The sequence below is a fragment of the Triticum dicoccoides genome, chromosome 2A (assembly GCF_002162155.2).
Source record: "Triticum dicoccoides isolate Atlit2015 ecotype Zavitan chromosome 2A, WEW_v2.0, whole genome shotgun sequence".
NCBI classification, from domain to species: Eukaryota; Viridiplantae; Streptophyta; class Magnoliopsida; order Poales; family Poaceae; genus Triticum; species Triticum dicoccoides.
Genome location: NC_041382.1, coordinates 608614866 through 608622922, shown reverse-complemented (window position 1 = coordinate 608622922; position 8057 = coordinate 608614866).

Here is an 8057-nt window from a genome sequence, read left to right as displayed (position 1 = left end):
GACCAACCTAGTGGTGACGCACGGGGCGGCCGAGTGGTTATGAGGTGACCCACCGAGTGGCGACGCACGGGGTGGTCGAGTGGTGATGAGGTGACCAACCGATGGCGACGCGCGGGGCGGACGAGTGGTGATGAGGTGACCAACCGATGGCGACGCACTGGACATCCGAATGATGTAGACGCCTCCCGCGGCGTGGCGACGCACGGGGCGGCAAAGTGATGAAGATGCGTGCTGCGGAATGACGACGCACGAGCCGTTCGGGTGATGTAGACGCGTCCCACGAAGTGTCGATGCACGGGGCGTCCGGGTGATGTAGACGTGTCCTGTGAAGTGTCGATGCACGGAGCGTCCGAGTGATGAAGATGCGTGCGACCGAATGACCGAGTGATGATGGCTTGTCGAGCTGTTGATTATGGTGCTTCACCGTTCGGGAGCCGAATCGTTCATTAGAACAAAGGAGATGTGGGCCGACCGCCGTGACTGCCGTTGTTGTCGATGATGTTCTGGATGTTAGCCGGCCAAGTAGTACTAGGCGAACCGGCCTAGTGAACCCAGGGGCTTCACAGCCGAGTGAGCGCAATCCGAGTGGACTCCTCATCCAAGTGCACCCGCTGGTCCAAGGGAACCACAACTGTGCTGCGATCCGGTCGGTGTGGAGCTGGCTAGGAAGGCCGACGCGGAGTGCTAGACTTGGAGGCCTCGGTGAAGTTCGGCATGGATGTGCCCACGAGCGCTATCCCATCCGATGGAGGCGGGCGGCTCGATCGCTTGCAGGCACATCGTGCATGTAATGGACATTTCCCACGGACGAGCGGATGGGAGTATGAGAAGGGAGCAGGCAAGCCGGATCCATTTCCCACTGCCGCAGGAGATAAATGGGAAGGAATTAAAATTAGAAGGAAAGAAGGAATTAATATTAGAGGGAAAGTGGAAGGCAGGGCACAGAGCTCCCTGATCAGCCATGGCGGCGGCGGTTTTTGGCACGGATCCATCGCGAGGTGCGGCGGCCGCGATGAATCCGAGTGCGGGACGGCGTTCTCCTGCCAGGCTGCGTGCGGGCAAAGACCTGGTGGCTCCCGTCATGTTGTGATCGGAGACGTCGGCAGCCCCGGCGTTGGTGCTGCATCCGGTCCGTGCATCCACCGTCGCAATCGTTGTCGCATGGTTGACGAGGGACACCGCAGAGTGGCGATGCACGGGCCGCTGAGTGATGAAGACGCGTCCAACTGAGCAACGGTGCACGGGCAGCTGAGCGATGAAGACGCGTCCAGCTGAGCGATGACGCGTAGGCGGCCGAGTAAGCTAGGGTCCATGGCCAAGTGAACTTGAGTCTGCATCTGAGTGGATTCATCTGTGTGAACTCTGGACGAATCCGGTTCGCAGCTGTCCGAGTGGAAGATCCATCGGGTGACCCTGCAAGTTACTAGCAAGCACGACCAGGAAGTTCAAGGCCTGATGGTCAGTCATACATGCATGCATGCACGAATTAACTAGGGTACGTGGCCTAGCAATGAGATAAGTGGCGTTAGTAATTCATCAATTGGCCGTTTAATGAGGCAGCCAATTAATTTGACGTTGGAGATCACCACGCCCTTCCGTTGCGTGTACTCCGCATCAACCTGCATGCAGGTAATCAAGGAGGAGATGGCCCACTCACCTTTCAGCGTTACAGGAGAAAGGAAAACCATGGCCAGCAGCCGGCGATGGAGGGAAGAACCGCCGCACCCGGAAAAGCGACGGGCGGATCCGCGCGTGCCACAGCGACCATGCTGGAGAAGCTGACGAGGGAGGAGTGCAGCGCGACTGCGACGCCGGCGGGAGGTGTGGTTCCGGTGCGGATGGACGCGCCAGAGGTCAGCGAAGCCGGACGGGCGGCGGTTGACTTGGTGGAGGCGTCGGTGGTCGACGACGAAGGATACGGGCGACAACGGACTGGCCATGTCAAGAGCTCGGCCTCCATGGCGCTCGTCAGAACGGTGCTTGGTGGTGCGGCCGCGCTGCAGCTGTTGCTCGCGCTCGTGCATGTACATACAGAAGAAAAAACAACCATTGTTAGATTAAAGATCGATTGTAAAGAACAAGAGAGTATGGAATGGGACTTCCTGATCCCTCTGTACGAAGATTGTTATGTCTCTTCTGTGGATGGAGTGATGTCCGGAGGATCAAACCCTCCATTGATGATTGTTGATCGACGGACAAAGATCGAAGAAATAAAACCATTTGCATCATGGCTCGATAGACGCCATGCCCCATGGTGGGCACCAATTGTCGTGGGAACGATCCCGACAATAATAAGGGATAGGGTAAAGGAGCAAGATCTATCGAGATGCATATGGGTAACACGATGGTTTTAGCGAGTACGGGCCTCTCACGGTGGAGATAACAACCCTACGTCTCGTGCTCCGGAGAGGCTTTGTTTTATCTGAGTATGTATGCGGAGATTACAATGAGAGAAGAACAGATCCCCGTAGTCCTGAGACTAATGGTGAAAAGAGAGAGAGAGAGAGGGGTGGAAGAAAAGAGCCCTTGCCCCCAAGTCTAGTGGCAGGGGTGGCTTATATAGAGTGCGCCACCCCTCCACCTCCTATGTTATAAAGTGGGGCGTTGATGTCATAATGTCAGCCTGCTACTAAGATATGCCTCGAGTGCCTTGTCGATGGTTGGTCTTCGCATATCCGAGTGAGATCAGGTACTCCGAGTGGAATGAGTTCGTCGAGTGGAGTGCTATGCTCCGAGTGGTTGTTGCCGTCAAAGTGACTTGATGGTCATCCGAGTGGATGGTTTGTCGATATGAAATTTATCTGGACCCACCTGATGTGTGGACCCCATGCTTTAATATATTTCGACCCTTCGTTGGCCTACCTGTTATGTGTGTCCCCAACACCGGACCCGGTGCTCTCGGGCAGGCGTGTCAGTAGCCGGGTTCAGGACCAGCCAGACGCTGACAACTTTCAGCTTGGACGTGCTATGAGGGCCGCGAAGCTTAGGGACGTCGAGTCTCAGATGGGTATGTCGGTCAATAAGCAATGTTCAATTTTGCATTTTTCTGAGCATGGGATCATTAGTAGAGCCTATGACATAGGAGTCTCTCTTGGTTCTAATGGAAAATAAATTGTTAAATCAGTTAATGATATTTTAGACTTAGAGGCTGAGAGAGCTTCGGAATTGGTCCGAGCGTTAGCGGCGGTTAAGCCTATGTCGGATGCCGACATTAATAACTTGGGTGTCCCTACGCTTGAGACTTTTTGTGATGAAATGATGCCGTCTTCGGATGCCGAAGAAGAGGCGGAAGGGGTAGAGGATGAACTGTCGAGTGATCCCCCGTCTTTGTCTAAGGGGGTACAACCGACTATAACTCATGTAGAGGAGGTGTTGGTGTTAGATAAACCTAAACGATCCTGGAATAGGAAGATTTATCCAACGTCGGTAGTCCATAGGAGTGCGAGAGTGAAACTCAAGAAAAAATGACATGACGAAATATGAAAATGATCTTTTGGATTAGCAGAGGTCTGGCGGACTTGGCTAAGAAAAGATTCCTCGCTGAAACGGCCATCGAAGATAAATTAGACTTCATCGCACCTCTTGAGACCGATAGAGACAACTTCATGTCCTAGTTCCTCGGCTCGCTTATGGCTGGCATTGATTTTGATTAGCTGCCTCCCACCGAGAGGGCGATCTGGTGGGATTCTCTTGGGAGTGAAGTGCGAGACTCTTGAGGTTTTAAATGTAGTACGAGGAGATTATACGGTGAAGTTTCGGGTTAGGTAGAAATTGGATGGTTTCCGATGGGCCTTAGTGGCAGTTTAATTATGGCGCAGCCCAACCAAAATTTAAACCGGAGTTCTTGGTGGATCTGGTTCGGATCTGTGGGGATGAAAGGCTGCCACTTTTGGTGGGTGGCGATTTTGACATTATTAGGAGGAAGAAAGAAAAGAACAATGATCATTTTGATAGACGGTGGTCATTATGTTCAATATGATCATTGAGAGTCTCAATCTCAGGGAGACAGAACTCTCGGGCAGACAGTTTACCTGGGCAAACACTCTTCCTACTCCTACTTACGAGAAGCTTGATAGGGTGCTTGCGAGTGTGGAATGGGAACATAAATACCCTCTGGTATCGGTGCACGCGATGCAAAGGGCGATTTATGACCACACACCCTTGTTAGTTGACTCGGGTGACGCAACCCATATTGGCAATAAAAACATTTTCTCGTTTGAACTCAGTTGGTTCGAAAAAGAAAATTTTATTGAGATGGTGGCAAGAGAGTGGGCTAGGCCTGTTGTGGGCACATCCAACATGGAACGCTAGCAGAATAAGATTAGACACCTAAGACAATTCTTGAGGGGTTGGGCTAGAAGTGAGAGTGGGGTTTATAAAAAAGAGAAGGAGAGACTTATCCAGCTAATTCAGACGCTAGATTTGCCGGCAGAAATGAATCTGGTGGACGAGTCCGAGCAAGCATGCAAGTCAGAGGCCGAGTTAAAATTGCGTGCTTTGCTTAGAGAAGAGGAAATGAAATGGGCCTTACGTGCTAAAGTTCTTAAGGTCGTCCAAGGGGATGACAACACCCATTTTTTCCATATGATTGCTAACGGCAAGCATAGGAGAAAGAAGATTTTTTAGCTTGAGCAAGATGAGGGAACAGTTGTGGGCCATGAGAATCTGAAGCTTTACAAATCCAACTACTACAAGCAGTTGTTTGGACCACCGGTAGATAACGCGGTGACTCTAGATGAGTTGGCATAGATAGAGATTAGGATTTGTCACTCTGATTGTCGGAGAGGTATCTCTGGGCCCTCTTGGTAATGCACATCACTATAAGCCTTGCAAGAAAGGTAACTAATGAGTTAGTTGCGGGATGATGCATTACGGAACGAGTAAAGAGACTTGTCGGTAACGAGATTGAACAAGGTATTGAGATACCGACGATCGAATCCCGGGCAAGTAACATACCGATGACAAAGGGAACTACGTATGTTGTTATGCGGTTTGACCAATAAATATCTTCGTAGAATATGTTTGAGCCAATATGAACATCCAGGTTCCACTATTGGTTATTGACCGGAGACGTGTCTCGGTCATGTCTGCATAGTTCTCGAACCCATAGGGTCCGCACGCTTAATGTTCGGTGACGATCAGTATTATGAGTTTATGTGCTTTGATGTACCGAAGATAGTTCGGAGTCCCGGATAGGATCATGGACATGACGAGGAGTCTCAAAATGGTCGAGACATAAAGATTAATATATTGGACAGATATATTCGGACACCGGAAGTGTTCCGGGTGATTTCGAAGAAAACCGGAGTGCCGGAGGGTTACCGGAATCCCCCTGGGGAACTAGCACTAGTAGAAAAAGGGTCAAACGTGAAGCACATTAGTGCCGGTTTGTATTTGAGCCGGCACTAATGTATACATTAGTGCCGGTTCCAACGGCTAGCCGGACCGCTTTCATTAGTACCGGTTCGTGGTGAACCTTTAGCACCGGTTCGTGCCACGAACCGGTACTAATGAGAGTGGTGGCAGGATGTTGTCAGAATGGGGCCCCTCCAGCCCCTTTAGTACCGGTTCTTGGCACAAACCGGTACTAAAGGTCGTCCTACATAAACCCTTCGTCCACCCGAGCTCGCTCTGTTCTTCCCCTTTCCCCTCTCCTCTCTGTTCTTCCCCTCTTCCTCTCGAGCTCATCACACATTTTGCCTAAAATTTGTCAAGATTTGAAGGCCCCCATCCATTCAAATGATCACAAAGGTTAGCAACTTTGTCCTTTCATCTCTCATTGCTAGATTAGCTCTTGCAATGCTTTATATAGTGATTAATTTGTGAGTTTAGTAATTTGGGAGGATATATATATATGTGTGTGTGCTAGTATTTGATTTATATGCAATTTGAGGTCAAAAGTAACACTTAGTTTGCATATGTAGGTGTGGTTTACTTAGTGCATTCTAAATCTCCATCGTAGCCACCGTCGATCGCCCGCACCGTCCCGTCGCCGGGACCACCTTGTGGTGAGCCTCTTGTTCATGAAATTTTATATAAAAATTGATGTTTAAGTGATTTGGATATATAGTTACTCGTATAATTATCTTACCCGTACGTTGTTTGTTATACATATAGTGCCATGGTTTTGATATCCGTCCCCGTCGGCCCTAGTCCTTGTTATGATTCGGATGTGGTATGTATATTCTCTTTTAAAACTAGTTGCATTTCGTGTTTATGACAAATTATGCCCATCAAGTTGACATAGAAATTTTTTCTAGGAGGTATGTGAACCGGAAATTCCAACCGACCCTATTGCCGAGAGGTTAAATTTAGTTGAAAGAGAAAACGAGTACTTGAAAGAAAAATTGAAAAGAATTGAGGGGGAGAAGATGGAATTGGAGTTGCATGTTGCCGATGTCGTCGATGATCACAAGATGAAGATGGAGAAAATGCGCTTGAAGATTAGAAAGATTAGAAAATATGCCATCGATAGTGAGGCTTGGTATCATTATGCTGTTGGATCCATTGTTACCTTAGTTGCGATCTTGATCGTATTTGTTGTTACATTTAAATGATTTAGCTAGAGAGTTATTTGTTTGTTGCATTTAAGTGTTGTATGAACTTTATGTATGAACTTGTATTAATTTGGTCTATTCGGTGTTGTGTAATGAAGATGAGCCGGCAATGGATGTACGATGACCGATGCTCTCCCCAGTTTGTTGAGGGCGTGCATACTTTTCTGCTTGCGGCTGAGGCTAACAAGCGGGCGGATGGTTTTATGCCTTGTCCATGTGCTCGCTGTAAGAATGGTCACAATTACTCTACGTCAAGAACCATTCACGTCCACCTGTTTAAGTCCGGTTTCATGCCCCATTATAATGTTTGGACCAAGCACGGAGAAAGAGGGGTTATGATGGAAGACAATGAAGAAGAAGAGGACGATGACAGCTATCCTGGCCATGGGTTCCCTGAATACGATGATACAACAATGGGGGAAGAAGCTGAGTTATTCACCCACATAGCATGTGCAAAAAACTAGAGAGGGTTACCGCAAAAACTGGATGCACTTCGTGTACAAAATGGACAATCTGTTTCGAAGTATCAGGGTTTCGGACGAAAACTCATCCGTTACAAAGGCATTTCATTTTTTTAAATAACTTAAGCATTACCAAATTGAATATAATGATAAAATACACTAATATTAAACATAAGAAAAAAGAATCACTGGAAAATGCATTTTTAAAGTTAAGTTATTCACAAACTAGTGATTCACACAAATTTCAAATAATTCAAAATTTACACTATTCAAATTTAAAAACTACCGGCACTAACAGAAAGTTTCTAAAAACTATCAAAAATATTCACAAAGAAACTCTAAATACAGCAAAAAACAACTAAAAATAAATAAAACAAAATAAATAAAGCAGAAAAGAAAAAACTAAATGAAAAAAGCCCACCTACCGGGCCACAGCGGCCTGCATACGACTAGAAACCCAACCTGTTGTTGGGCCAGGATGCAGGCCTGCAAGCCCAATAGGCCCCACAGGGCAGAGTAGCAGAGGTAGGCCCAGAAGGCCTGCTTTAGAGAGGAGCTCGAGACAGGAGCGGCGGCGGGGCTTATAAGCAGGTGTGAGCGCCCTTCGGCTAGCGAGGTGGGACTAAACTTCTGCGCTCCTCGCCTGGCAGCGCACACCCTTTAGTACCGGGTCGTGGCACCAACCGGTACTAAAGGGGGGGCCTTTAGTACCGGTTGGAGCTACCACCCGGTACTAAAGGCCTGCCCTTCCCGCTGCTTGGCCTGGCCAAAACAGGCCTTTAGTACCGGTTGGTGGCTCCAACCGGTACTAAAGGTGCCTTCTATATATACATCACTTTGAAAAATTTCATTCTCCCTCTGTTTCTTCCCAATCGATCGACGCCGTCGCCGCCCCCGTCCTACGCCGCCCCCGTCGCGCGTCGTTGCCGTCGCCGCCCCCATCCTCGTCGCCGCCCTCATCCCCGTCGCCGCCCCTGTCCCCGTCGCCGCCCCCGTCGCCGTCGCCGCCCTCGTCTCCGTCGCCGCCCCAGGCCCGTCC